Genomic DNA, 15794 nt, shown 5'->3' on the forward strand with positions numbered 1-15794 from the left:
GTTAGACCATATGCCATCATCACCTTAAAGGAAAGGCTAGGTCTTCCAGACAGCTGTCTTGGGAGCACAGGAAGTATCTCCATCCTACTGGAGGTAACCTAGATAGTCATGGCTCTGTGAGGAGAGACTGATGGAATGAGGCTTCTTCAGCCTAGAGAAGAAACAGCTTCAGGGGGACCCAGCAGCAGCCCACCACCACTTAAAGCAGTGCTACCATGAAAACAGGCTTGTCACAGTGCTCCACAAGAAGGACAAAAGACAATGGGCATGGCTGAAAACATGACCTAAGACATGACATACAGAGCAATTTGCTCGCTGTGAGAGCAGCCAAGCAGTGCAGCAGATTGTCCAGAGAGGTTCTGCAGTCTCCATCCTTTGAGGCATTTAAAGACCAACCCATTAAAGCTCCAAGCAGCCTGACCTGACCTCAGAGTTGCCCCTTCTGTAAACAGCAGGCTGTAGTAGGGACCTCCAGTGGTCCCTTCCCACCTGAAGGTCTCAGTAAGTCTACACTGAGTCAGACACATGGTGCCAGGCAGTGCTGTTGAAGGCAGGGATTGCATCCCACCAGGAAAAACAGGACAGCTACAATTTAACCAAACAAAATAATTAGATATGTCTGCAGAAAGAGAGTCTGGAAATCTTTGAACTAGAATAATGAGGTTAGTATTTGACCTAATTGACATGAGGACTTATTAATCTCAAGAGCTTTGGGAATGATTTGATTTTTACAGAAAGTTTGAGCAGAAGAGAAGGCCTTGCCTCTGTATCATAGGTAGTTAATTTAACTAAAGAACAGTCAGGTTTGTGTTTAGGAGAGAAGATTTGTGGTTTAAAGCCCACATACTTGAAACAATTCTGATCTCAACCCTCCGGAAAGGAAAGAGCAAATATTGAGCACCATATTTATGCAAAATACCTGTTTTGTTTCTGTAACTGTGAGTCCCTGAAGAGACTAATTCATGATCAGCACATATATAGTGTTGGAGTTATCAAAGGTGATGTGCTTAAGCTGTGAACATTACTAGTAATCAGAAAAGAGATGAGGCTGCAGGGCTGAAGTAGGTATCTGTTTTACTGGAAGATAACAAGAGTTCAGGGAATACAACAAAAAACAAGGAAGAGGGCATGCTGTGACTTACACATACAAAATGCAGACCCAACAGGACTTTTAAACACAGTAGTGTGGTGAGTACTCATGGGGATATGAGGCAGCAGCATTCAAAAGCAGACCTTTTGGCCAAAATTGGACAGTAAAAAGTGCTGAAGTTACAAGTTCTCCAAATACAGGAAATCTTCCTCCACATTCAATGTGCCCAGCTCTGTGCACAAGTTCTTTTCCTGCCTTTATCTGCATGACCACATACTCTTCTTTCAGAGGGTCCATGCCTTGCTCTATAACTACAGTGCTGCCTTCTGCCCTGACCATTCCACATAAAGTGTCAGGCCTTGCTTATTTTATTTCCTACCCTCCACTGCATACAAGGGTGACATGGTGAGAGCTTCTGCACTTCCCTCTCCATGGCACCCAGCTTCCTCCCACATTAAATAACATATTTTTGCAGTAGTGATGGCACTAGGCATCTTACTCTGCTGCAGCAGGAGAACAGGTTTGGGCTGAAGCTATTAGAGTGTCCAGTAAATATCAAGTGCTGAATTGTAGTCAAGAGTTCTTAGCATTACACAGCATCTCACACGTTCCAAGTGTAGTTTGCATTAACTTCAAATGCATCTCTAAGAACAGCAGAGCAACCCTAAATGAAAGTGATGGTAAACACACTGTTTTATCATTTCATGTTGGATATTAAGAAATGGGGTAAAGTTTAACATCAAACTAGGAAAAGCCCATCCACCCATTACCCAAAGCCAGGCTGCTGCAGGAGAGCTCAGCCATCTGCTGAGCTGTTTCCCAGTGCCCCTTGTGAAGTGGGAAACAAGTGGCCATCATCTGCCATCATTTTGGTTCAGCCAATATGCCCACCTTGAGAGCAATCCCTAGCAAACTCTTAGTAGACTGCAGTGTTTAGGGGTCTCATCATTTTAGACTTGGCAGACTGCAGAGGTACCTCTAGGCTGGTGTTCAGCTTTATTAACTGTCTAAACAGCCAAGCAGACATGTTGGGGCTCATAGTGTCTCTTCACATCATTAGGCATTGTTCAAACTTCTTCCAGCTACTAGGACTGGTTGCAGCTGCTAGGACTGGTTGCCTCTTTTATTTTCACCTAAGCAGGGGCTTCATGCTGGCTTGTTGTCCTTAAACATTAACTCCACATCCAACAGTCTATGGCATTATTGTTAATACAATCCCTTGCCTTGCCTATTATTTAATGACAACCTCTGGGAGGAAAGAAACACCCTAAATCTCCCTGCACTTCTCTGACTTTGGTAAGGATCCTTTGGCAACAAGCTTATAAAGAAAGAGTGCAGCAAACCACACAATAATATGGTGAGATTGGACATGCAATTTGTGTTCTGTTACTTCCTTTGTATTTCAGTTAGGAAGGGCATTTTCTTTAAAGTTTTAAGTTCATGAGATTTCTAAATAAAACAACAAAAAGTATCATAGTGAATCCCAGCTGCACTTCTAAGGTTACGGAATTAATACAGGGACTGGTAGCACCAGGACATTGTCACCCATAGGAAGGAGATGGTTCGGCAAGGTGTGACTGTTTTCCAAAGGGCTGTTGGACCTGCTTGCTCAAAGCAACTAGAGGATCCAGAGATTTGGTATCTCTGAGGTTTTGGAAGATGTTTGCTGGTTTTAAATCAACAAAACAATATCTATCATCATCTGCCCTCCTACCCCTTCTTTACAGTCTTCCCCCTCTTTACTCTTCTGATCCTTTTCCCTCCCCTCAGCACTGAGCCTGGCCAGCTCTCTACCAGGCTCCCAGTGTGCCAGGCTCAGCTGCCCATTCTGCCAGAGCTCAGGTCCTGCCACCTCGTAGCAAATGGCTTTTGGCATCTCTAAGTAGGACAAGCTTTATTGAGACAGAAAAGGGAATGACTGCTTCCTAAAACTACTGGAAATGCTAAAATAAGGACTAACTCTTTGTACACTCCACACTGTTGCTTATTTAACCTGCAGACTCTTTACAAAATAATCTGTTTCTGGAAGGACAGTGCTTGAAGGCTTAAATCAAGGCAGAGTGGATTGTTCCTTGGTGATTCCTGACCTGTTCTTTCAGACATTTGTAACACAAAAATGGCTCCTCTAACACATTAAAACCTTTCCATCTCTTTAACAAAGCAGCAATGTAATTTACTAATCCAATTTACATTTAAAACACTGTGATTTTATTCTTATTGCTGGAGTTGGTTATCACTGCTCCATTGTCAGACCCATTGATATTTCTGGCCAGGGCTATAGCAGCTTGGGTCTCTCCTGAGGGACTCTACCATTATGGGTGTGCTATTATTAAAGTTGCAATATTATCACATGTAGAGGCAGCCATTTATCTCCAGTTTTGATAGGAGGCTCCCAAATTCAGGGCTGCTGTGGATGGTTGCCAGAGCTCACCCTAGGTCACAGGTGGCTCCGTATGGTGGAAAAGTCTCTCCTCCAACCTGTGCTTCCAAAAAAAATCTCAGAAGTCTTCTGTTGTTCAGTCTCAAGGTTGTTTATTGCAAGTTATCTAAAAGATTTTCTTCCTGAGCTGCTGTGGTTTGCTCAGCAGCTCAGGCAGAGGCACACACACCCCTGACATCCTCTCTGACTCCCGTCTTCTTCTTCTCTATCCCCGCCCAGGGCTGCTGTTATCTTTTATATGGTACATTACGTGTTAAATGTTTATAGTTTCCCCCAATGCCTATTACCTATATTAAATGGTGTCTTTCTACTCTAAACCAATCTGTGAGTGCCAACATCACTGAGAGCATGGAGGCAAGGAAGAAGAATGAGGGAGGACAGGACAGACACAAATCCCTCCATCTTAAAACTTCTGACCCCCATGTACAAAACCAAAACCCCCCTGTACAAGATTTAAAACCCCCCTGTACAGCACTCAAAAGTTCTCCCCTTTACTTTGTGACTACTTCTACTATAATGTCTAAACTTTTGTGACTCCCTGTTCTTCCTGCAAGGTTGGTAAATCATTCCATGGTTCAAATCCAAAATCACAGCTGTTTCCAGCTGCCTGCCAGGGTCTCAAATGCTTCTGACCTGGACCTGGAACATCAAAAAATGTCTAAGGGACATTTTGAGTTCTGACAGATGGTCAGGTCCTCAGGGCTATCTGGGTATGAACACCTTGGGACAGAGGGTTTTACTGGATAGCTGGACAGAAGTTTCCTGTTTTTCTGCTGTGGGGGGATCAGAACTATCCCAAATAATGCCACAAAAACATGTGCTTTTAAAATCCCATGAACCAGGTAAGTCAAGAACTATGTTATCAAACCCTAGGAAATGCAAGGCTGAAAGAGACAAATATGTGTCCAAGCTGTTTATCTGGAATGAACACTGAACTATTTCCTTGGGATTGTTTCACTTGATAGACTGACAAAGCTTCAACTTGAACACCCGATTTTCATGACACTTCTTTGTTGCTGGGTTAATGGAGGTTGGGCTGTTTATTCATGAAGCCTGAGCCTCTCTGCAGATAATTTACAACTCCTCTCTCCTCCTCCATGCCTCACTGGCTACCTGAGGTACTTTGCCAGGTGCAGTGAATGCTGTTTGTAGCTCAGAATTGTATGAGCAGCCGGAGTTCAGAAACTTGAAGGATTTATGTGGCTGATTGCCTGTCAATAGGCTTAGATGGAGAAATCCAGAGAAGGAGCATTATAGGAAGCAGTACATATATATTCTCAGGTTCTTTCATCATAATATCCTAGAATGCTGTCCCGTCCCATTGTAAAAGTGGAGTCAGGGAGAATGGTTTTGATAGATTTCTTGGACGAAAATAAAGCGCAAAAGCAGCAAATATTTATTGATAAAGAAAAGTAAGTGTTCCTACCGAAGGGAGCAGAGAGGGGAAAAAGAGAGACGGAGAGAGAAACAGAAGACAAGGACAGATCAATACTGCTGTACCCCGGGCGCTCCGTTGGCATCAGCTCAGTGGATGGAACCATGTGTGCCATGCGATGAGTCTGCATGGCTCCCGCTTGGCACGATTTCCAAAAAACCAGCAGCTGCGTGTCTATTCCATCAGCGAGGAACAGGTTGCCGTGGCTGCGGGTGCACTCGTAGGGCAGCTGCAGGTTGGCACGGTCGGGGCATAGGCAGGGTGCAGGCAGCTTCTGCTCCCTCGGGAAACATCGGAGCACTAGGCTGCCCTGGGGAAGCGGCAAAGCAGGGCAGACAGCCAGGGAAGAAGCTGGACTGCAGGGAGAAAAAGGCACAGGGGGCGGGATGCCCTTTCTCCAAGGAACCCAAGGAAAAATGGTGCACATTGTGCCACAGTTAACTGCTATTATGCGCTAAGGCTCCCACCGTAGCCCGATTTCCTGGGCATTTTTTCCGAGGCATCTGGGGATCTGCCCCACTGGCAAGGCAGCGCCACTTGCAGCCCACTTTTGGAAGCTTTCTCTGCCCTGGTTGTCTGTCAGGCAAAGTCTCCCCGGGACACAGCTCGCAGCATGTATACAGCCCCTATAGTATTTTTTCACCTCATGTATAACATATGTCGAGGCATCAGTAGAAATTGAATTGGTCTCTCTCAGGTGCACAAGCTGTGCTTAAGACTTATGCTATACAGACGAATGTACTGCAGGACAGACTGTGTGCCTCTTACTGCTTGTGGAGTCACATGCTCATCACTATGGACAGAAGACTCCTCTTTACAATTGAGTGCTCTGTTAAGACATGATTGTGTTTAAATTGAGAGGGAAGATGTATGTTAATGCCTTTACAAACAATTCCATGGGTGAATGAATGGGTGTTAATGTCTTCCTTGAAACAGACAAGTGAGTCTGCACAAGCCTGAGTTTCTGAACTTTGGGGTAAAATGACAGCTTCAATGGGGAATATTTGGTAGGCAGTTTGGGAAGGCTGTACCTTCCTAATACCTCAGCCAATGGGGAAAGGAAAGACAGCACCATGGGGCTGGGAGTTTAGGATAAAAGGGGGCTGTGACCTCCAAAAGTTCAAGATGGAAAGCCTTGCAGGTGTATGTCCCAGTGGACTCTCTCCCTTTATTTGAATAAAGTTGCAGAAGTCCTCTGTCTCCTGTGTAGACACTGGCTTTCCATAGTATGATTTTCCAGGCAAAGTGACACTCCTGAGCAGATGGCATTCAGTTCCTAGTACCAACAACACACATCTTTTCTCTATAGCTTCTTGCTGCCTTCATCAAATAATAAGTACTGCTGAATGGCTGCTGAGGATGTCAAACTTCTTCTCTTCTGTGTTTCAGTTCTCTCTTTCCTCAGAGATAGTGGAGGAAGAGATGGACCCCACATTGCTACAAAAACCTGAGATTCTTCTTTCCTTGATTTTTTTTTCCAAACAAAAAGTGCCTGCATCTTGCTCTATCCCAGTCATTTGTCTGCCTGTGCAAAACCTTCAAACTGAGTATAGGAAACAGGGAGAAGCAGTCACCTTAAGTAATGGAGTTGTCTTAGGTTGCAAATGCAAGATGTGGCTGGGGTGTGTATTCTATTGCCATCCGTTAGAGGTGGAGCAGTTACCTTCTGTTAACTGGGACACCTGTTAGAAACAGGTGGAGCAGTTTGCTTTATCTCTGCCACAGCCAATCCTCCCTCCAGGAAATATCTTCTGTTAATGGGCCACTGAGTCTCACTGCATGACTGAGAAAATTACATCGTCCCATTGGGAGATGTTGCACCCAGGGAGAGGAGCCAAGCATTCCTACCTGGATATAATCAGAGATTTGGAACACCACAGGCAGCCTTCTCCCACTGAATTCACAGAGGATCAGCCTTTTTTTCCACTGGATTCCCAGAGGTAGACCAGGCTCATCTACACCACCACTAGACCTTCAAAGGAAAGCTGTACCCTTTCAGCAGGCTCAGTGTTTCAACAGAACCACATCTGTCACTGCAGAGGGACTGCAGCCTGATGCCAGAGGTGGAGGCAAGGCAAGCACAATCAGTATGATTTATAAGCAAGCTTCATTTATTCAAAAATCCTGTCAGTCTATATAGGGTTTGCTACAAGCAAAGTCAGCAACAGCTCTCATTGGTCAATTTACAAAGGTCTTTGTTCTGTTTAGCCTACGTGCATTTACAACTATAGCCAGGTTTCTTAAGCCAAGTTTCTCATCTCTAGTCACGTCGTCATGGTACATCCCATCTTCTCTGGGCCCATCTTGTCATACAGCCTATTCTTGTACAAGCAAATCTCCAAGGATATGCTCCTCCTTATTATCTCATTCCGACCTTGTACTATTTCCCAGGCCTAGACACAAAGCCTGTTTCCCAGGCTCTGTTCCCAGGCCAGACACAGGCTGATTCTGATTCTGATTCTGGGGTCTTAGACAGGGGTATCAATGAATAACTGTTCCATTGATCCATGACCCCTCTCCTGAAACCATTCTCCAACAGCAGCCACCATTCAATTGGACTGCTTCCAACACCCTGACCCAGCAGGGTGTCAGGTTGTATTCTGACTCGTGTCAGTGTTGTTTTTTATTACTGTATTTTTCTTTTTTCCTAATAAAGAACTGTTATTCCTATTCCTATATTGTCGCCTGATAGCCCCTTGATTTTCAAAATTATAATTTAGAGGGAGGGGGTTTAAATTCTCCATTTCAAGAGAAGCTCCTGCCTTCCTTAGCAGACACCTGTTTTTTCAAACCAAGAGAGGAGTAAACTGTGAGAAAAGTTTTCAGTGCAAAGCAGAGTTTGAACTTTTAGTCCATAAATTCTCATGGCTGATCAGTGGAGTAAGTCTTGTGTAACACATAAGGTTTGCTTGGTGTGTGCATTTCTTGCTGTCCTCTTCTGTAACATTTGAAATTGACTGCCATGCCTGAGATTGAACAAGTTTATTGTATTTCCCAGCCTCTTGAATATACACATTACCTAGAAGCTATTTTGTTTTCTAAATCAAATTCAATCCTAATCTAATGGCTAAGAGGCTCTGCCTCTGCTGGATGAACTCCACAAACCACAGCATGTTGTCAATAGTGACATTTGAGCTACACTCTGTTCTCTTGCTTAGCCTGGGGAGCTTGTAGTAACTCTTAACAGGCCACAAGACTTTAGATGAGAGTAAAATAAGAAATAAGGCAGATGGAAGCATAGCAACTCTGGTGGAGACTTCTTTCTCCATTACAGAGAATGTCTGTGTCTTTTTGTCTTTACAGCATCACTTTACTAAGTTCACTGGTGGTTCTATGCATCTGATTTACAGCAAATTGAATCACATCTAGACTTCTGAGAGAGGTAAAGCAAAAGCCAGTGGGGTAGGATGGGCACCTGAAATTCAAGTAACAACTAGTTTGAATCCAGTTTTCTCATCTGCCAAAAAAATTAGTGGCTGGCTCCACACAGTGGTTTCTCATGTAATTTCTCTGAGTAGGGGTTTGATATTTGGTATTTTCTCTCTTAAAATAACATTGCATTAGTTTTCCAGTGATGTGCCATTTACAAGCCTGAACAGTCTTGCAGCCTTTGCCTTTGCAAGCCTCTGGACAGTAGTGCAGTGAAAGCTGGCTGGAGTCCTTCAGGTCACTGCCAGTCCCACCTGTGGCTGGAGAGATTAAGGATTAGAAAGATTATTGTGTTACTGTGCACATCACTGAATTTAATGTCAGGTGTCTGCAAAGATATTGGGTAGTGTATCAGTGAGTGAGTTTGCCCTCTATTACCTTAAGGGTCTCTTGAGATTTCTTAAAAAAATAGCAAAGAGATAAATGTATGGAAATATTATACCAACCCAAGTCAGTGTCTGGCACTTAAGAAATAATCATGCACATCCCACAGCCTTGACTTAGAGCTCATATGGCAGACAAGCTTTTGACACATGGTTATGGAAAAGTACTTGACAGTCAGAACTCTTACTTCATTTCCCTCTCTGGGGCCTTCTTCCTGGTAGGAAAAATCACACGAAAGTTTTAAAACCTCCTTTCTACTGCAGCTGTCTTATTTTCCTCAACTCTCATCTAGCTAGCAGTGACTGGAGACACAGAAATTTATCCTTCATCTCCTTCAGTCCCACAACCATGACTAAAGATCTTGAGAAAGAGAGAGAGAGTGTGTGTGTCAGAAAACATACCTGCTGATGGGCTGGGGCCCTGGACCTGCACTTCTAGGGTGCTACAATGCCAAAGATACATCTTTCACAGGAAAACCTACCTACCCCTAACTGAACTCCTCATGAACCATTTTAAAAGGAGATGGCTAAAAGAAAACTAATAAGGCATATACCCTATTTTTATTCCCAGCTTCCAGCTTTGTGGATGATCCTTTTTCTGCACAGCACCTGCCTGTTGCTCAGCCAAGGCCTGAGTTGCTTACAGGGCTGCAGCACAGCTCCAGATGCAGTGTGCTACAGTTTAACCCCAGAACTTCAGGGAAGAATCCCTGAAGAATTCGGAATAATCCCCTGGTAAAGGAAAAAGGCCAAAGAAACTCTTGGATCTTGCTGTTTGTTTGTTTCTACAATGCCCTTACCAATATTTGTTTGCCCATCTGAAAGTGAAGATTAATTTTCAGCACTGACTGAAGACTTTTAAATCTAAAAGTCTGCTAGATCTATCTGATGGAAGGATCACATTTCAGAAGCTGTGATAAATGAGAAGTTTTACTGTAAAACCTTTGTTAGCATGTGTGTGCTCCACACAACTGTGTGATTTTTTTATCACCTCATTCATCTATGACCCCCCTGTGCTACTCAGAGGTTTTGAATTCAGTTGTGTAAACATCTTTGTCAGCCTGAGAGGAAGCCAAGCTGATCCACACAAATAATGCTGGACTTACCTACTGTAAAAAGCGTGACTAAATTAAAATTAGAAACTTTGACACTTGTTAACAACAAGACAAGTTCCTGTCTGCTTGCAGTTTTGCAATCTGGTCTCTCTGAGGGATGTGCAGAGTTAATTGTAGCTTTCCATTAAAATGTGATTCAGTAACTGGTACCAATTATAATTTCTGGGAACGATTTGTACTTCTGGGGCCAGCCAATATGAATGGAGTGACTGATGCTCCTTTGAAGGTGCCAGCACATGTGATTGGCTTACAGCCCCAACAAACTCTTTCCTTGCACTGAATGTCCTGCTGCTTCTCAGAAGATGTGTCATGATGCAGAGACCAGGAGGCTACAGGTGCACAGAGTTTTTCTCATCCTTGGCTTGTCACTGCATGGACCAGTTGTAAAAATAAACAAGGCAATGCACAGTTGTTTGAGAGGGCAGTGGAGAAAAAGAGAGAGGAGAGAGAAACAAGATTCCTCCTTCTTGAGGATATATGTATAATGCATAAAGAAAACTCAGTCAAGATCTGATGGGGGGGATGAAATCTTGTCTGACTAGATTGTGTTAACACTTTCACCAAACTCCAGAATGTTTGCCCTCTGGAGACCCAGCTGACAAGTTTGCAGTGGCACAGCCAGACCATGGTATGGAAACAATGGTTGTGTATGTGCATGGCCATGGAGTGGTGTGGGATGTAAGGACTTATATCTGTCAACAGATGCAAGAAACAGAATGGCAACCTGATGTCACACAGGATGAGCAACTGGCATAGTTAATCTGTAGATGTGTACAAGCATCTGAATGAATGCTCTTGTAAACTCTTATCTACCACAGGGATTTTTAATGATCTGTCTCAGTTGAGAAGCAGACAGGGACGCTTAGTAGTTGCATCTTCTATTGATATAAGTAATGTGCCATAGGTGTGTGCATGAAACATCCCAAACATCTATTCCTACAGAAAATCAAATTTTCATAACCCTACCATTTTAAAGACAGCTGATGATAGATAAAAGTTTTATACTCAGTTGTGCCACTACTTCATTTTAAGTTTCACAGCATCCAGGTGTGCAGTTTTAAGTTATTTATCTCTACATATTTCCCTTCTTTTTCACTGATCTTCAAAAGGACCAGTCTTTACAGAAGGTAGTCTGGCTTGCTTACAAAAGAGAAAGAAGGGCAAGGTTCAGTATAGTGCAAAACTCTCTTAATCACATCCTTTCAATTCATTGATGCACAGGCTGTTCAGATCTCAACAGAAATAAAGTAATATATGCCAGATATTTGTAGAGTCATGTCTAGCATTTAAAATGGTGCTGCAAGAAGAAATTAAGAACCTGTAAGTTTCCTTTTCATCTTTGGTCTACAAACCCGTGTTAAAATGCACAAGAAAGTCTCATGTATACGCAGGCACTGCCATATGGGGGTTTTAATTGCAGCTGTGAATCCTCACAGTGCTTGGCTGCTGCTGTGCAGAGACCAAGTGAAAAGCTACATTTGTTTGTTTTAGTCACCAGCACACCAGGCATGTAGAATTATCACTGCTTAAATTCTCTGTGCTGCTGTTGAAAACAGGTCTCAACAGCACACAATTTATTTGGCATCATACAGAAGTGCAAACTGCTTTTACCCTCCCATTACCCCCACTTTGAGGTAGCCAAGGTCTTTGAGCAAACTACTTCACAGCAATCCATCTTGGGTAGACTTTTCCCTGCCAGTTTCTTCCTTCAGTATTCCCACCTTGTTTGGACATTGTCAGGGCTGTCCTGACACTGTGCAAACCCACAGCTAATGTAAGGTCAGCTATGGCCTGCAACAGCAGAAAATTAAAGCCACCGCTACCTGCTGAGAGCACTCGCAACTTTGTTCCTAATACTGATGCTTGCAGATGCTGCTGCCAGTTTAGCACTAAATGTTTCATATCTACACATCTAGTGCTGACAGAAGGGCTGCATTAGGTTTGTACAGAGAGGCATGCAAAGAAAAGATACTAAAATAAGTCCTCTGCTTAGAGTACCCCTATCTTGTTAACAAGGACATCCACATATCCACCTGCACAGAGACAGTGCTCAAAATAACTTAAAATTTGGGTTAACTCTCAATTAAAAAGTAGATGGCAAATACTTTCTTCCTCTGAAATGCCAGTTTGGTGGTATCACTGGACCTGAGGGCAGACAAAATGCTACTTTGATGAAGGATATATTCTAGGCTGTGTGACAGATCCCCTAGAGAGACAGCTACAAGGCATTTCAGGCAATGCTTTCCATAACATTTTGCCCTGATTCGGGTCTGTGCTACTGCCATTGATGTCTACTTGTGCAGAAATAAATCACTTCTAGTATTTCTGTTAAACCTGAGCTTAACCCTCCTGCAAGCCTGAACAAAGTCTTGGGCTTGACATGCTTCTCACTGACTGGAAAATTATTATTCTGTCTCCATACCTCACATGTACTGTAGATGTGAAGATGTGGGATCCCATTCACATACCTACTTTGAAGATAAATTAATATCTGTAAAGCACTGAGTTCCTCAGCCATGTAATTTGAAGTATTGCTAGAATGGTAGAAGCTCACAGCTTCTTTTTCTGCAGGCCTACCAAAAGAGCACAGAAAGATGGCATAGGCAGATGCCCACTGAGGAAGCTCCAAACCTCTGCTAAGCTTTCACAGGCTGCCAGTTTTACCCTTGTCTTCCTCAACTCAACTCATGCCTGCTACCATGAGCTCACCCAAATGCTGCCCTAATACCCTCCCGTTCTGAAAGCTTAGGGCCAACCTTAGTAATTCTGCTGGGCCAGTGCATCAGGCAAGACTAACAGTATAACTCATCAAATGATCTGAGTCATTCTCCCTGTATATCCTAAAAGGATTATGACCATTGCTTGTAATTGCTTGTAATAAACAGGCACCCATCTTTTCCAACAGATTTACTTCTGTTGCTCATGGGTGAGGTAATCTGCACAGGTTTATATCATGCTCCTTACTTATGCCCAGCTCAATTTTAAGATGGATCTCCTTCTTCCAAAAAGCTCATAAAATGCCTAGCTCTTGTCTTTATTTCTGAAGTTCCAGTGTTAGACATGCATGGCTACAGGAAAAAGCTATTTAATATACAAAATGCAAGGCAACTGGCTTGATAACCACTGGAGCAGGAAGAGAGCTCTGTTGGCATGGAAGGAGCTGTTCTGGGGTGTGGAGGTAAGAGTTCTGTTAGAAAGGCCACTGCACAAATATGGGATATTTGACAAACCCTGACCATGCAGGAGGGGTAAGTCTATGCACACCCTATAGGCCAGCTTCCTCTGGCCATTCTTTCCTCTGAGCATGCTGTAATACAGGTAAGGAAAACGTTCTTTGATGCACCTGTCTTGGGCAGAACCTTCTGCTAACATAAGCAAGGAAGGTTGGTGTCACTTGTGGAGCTCCTGATGTCCTTATTAGGGTGCAGAAAGTCAGCTACCACCCGTTCACATACTCACTGCCAGTGTCCCACAGGGTGAAGGCTGGAGCACAATCCTGGGTATGCTTTTGCAATCCCATGTGGCATTCACATGGTTTGCTGCTGGGGAAAAGCAAGCATCAACAGCAATCGGTGCTGGCTACAAGCACAGAGAGGCTGCAGAGATACAACACAGATGTAAGGAGGCAGTAACTAAGGGCTGCAGATCTGCATGCCCGAGGACCTTATTAAATTATACTAGAACCTACATCCCCCTCAGTAATCAAGGCTCTGCTGGTAGTTTAAATTACAAACTCTCTTTATCATAGGTTAGTAACTAAGCTGTAGGCTCTCAGTCTGTGGCATTTTGTTGGAGCATTTTGTTTTTAAAGCATGTGATATTCCTATGGAGTTTGTTTTTGAAGCACAGAGACTGCAAACAGTAGAAGAAACTATTAAAAAAGGTCACTAGGCTCATAAAATGAAAATCTGACCTGCTTATTGTCAATATTTTTTCACCAACTAGTTACTGTGCATTTCAGTGATATTACCTGCTTCCCTAATATCACAGTGGTGCAACAGTAAAGTCAGGCTATGGAAAAAAAAAAAAAAAAGAGCTAGTGGATAAGCTGTCACATGTTGTCATTCCTATGAAGTCTTTTGCAAAGTGTCCACACATTTATGAGGCAGACAGACTTTCAAATACCAAATCAAGGTGACCTGCCTTGCCCCCTGGCCTCCCTCTTGCTTCCTGGCTGCTTTGTGCCTTCACTCACAGGAGCCCTCCCAGACAGAGGACAGAAGTTGCACACCAGCACATGCAAGTTGTGACCATTTCAGCAAGCTGTTTTCCTAAAGTCTTTTGGGGTCACTGCTTTTCCATCCAAGATTAGGCATGGAAGGTCACAAGGCATTTCTGCAGCCATGCAACCATACATACACAAACACAAGTGTATTTCTCTGCAGTAAGGATCAGATCTAAAGTATTTAAGGGCTCAGCCTAATAAGCTTTGGAGATTCCCTAAGTTATGGTATGTCTGGAGGGTGCTAATTTTTCAACTCCTAGGAAGTGCCATAGCAACTACAGGGGGAGGGTTTTATTCAAACTAGTGGTTTTGGTTTGTGCTAAATCTCAGTATTTTCCTGAAATATTTAATAGGAATAAAATTACCTAAGTGTTTTGCAATTGGAATCAGTAAAACTGTAGCATCTAATTAGTTCCCGTCACCAGAGGGCATTGGAGGACAAACTGATTTTTATGAAGTATGAGCCCTGTTTCCTTCAGTTAAACCAGTAAACATTAATGATGCCAGTGAACCTGAGACCTCCCTCTTGCTGGTACAAAAGGAGCAACTTCTGTTTACTGTTTTAAAGTTTTTATTTAGACTAATTTAAAACAAGTGCTCATGGTTTCTTTTGGGGTTTTATAATAGTATTTGTTTGAGGGGGCTTTGGTGAAAATGGATGCTTTTAAAGGAAGGCTTCAGCATTAAAGCATTTTTCTTTAGGGAATGATATGTTTAAACAGTTAAACTGATTTCTTCAGGGGCTACCAGGACAATTCAAAGTGTGACATGCTGTGGGCCTGGCTGTTAACACTGCTACACATTATCATGTTGTTGGACTTGCTGAAGAGCAAGTGTGGTTACTCACCCTGCTCTCAGCAGGTTTGTAAACCAGTCACAGACAAACAGAAACTCATGTCCTGTGCCACTAAGAACTGTGCTGCATTTGGGACTCCTCAGCAAAACTGACTTTTCATCATTTCTGTTTACATAAAACTCCTGCCTTTTAGATTTGTGTTCTTGCCAGGCGAAAACTGAGCAGAGCTTATGAGCATTTGCTCCGTTTTGGTTTGTTTTTCTTAGTAGATTCCAAAATTATGCTATATGAGATGATGGCATCTCAGTCAGCAGATACCAGATACAGCACCAGGAAGGGACAATGTAGGGATCACTCATGCATGGCACTGGCTCAGGGCAGAGTGAGAGTTGTGAACTACAGCTGTGCACAGCTGGAGTCAGGACGAGTTCCTTTCACTCCAGTCACAACCATCTCTGCATTTAACCACACCTGAGTGTGTGAGAGAAGGGGTTGTTTCCCAAATTGTTACTTTTCCTTGTTCTGGCTTTGCGGTTGTTTGCCAACAGACCCAATTTTGCCATGCTTAGGCCATTTTAATGGAGTGCAGACCTCAGCATGACTCACCAAGCTTTCCTCTGGCACAGATTTTAATCAAAAAGTGTTAACAGTTTTGTTTCAATCATTATTCTAAAAGTAAATAAGCAGCCTTTCCACAAATTTCAAGGAACTGAATATATTGGTACAGTAAGTTCAGTAAAGGTAAAGCCAGAGGCACAAAATTTCCAGAAATAGAGTTTGAGTGGTGGCTTGTACCAAGAAAACACTACTAAACAGTTCTATTTATCATAATGTTCACAACAACCTAAGACGAAACAAACTGGGGAATGACTAAATAAGTA

Source organism: Lonchura striata, chromosome 4 (genome assembly GCF_046129695.1).
Source record: "Lonchura striata isolate bLonStr1 chromosome 4, bLonStr1.mat, whole genome shotgun sequence".
Lineage (NCBI taxonomy): Eukaryota > Metazoa > Chordata > Aves > Passeriformes > Estrildidae > Lonchura > Lonchura striata.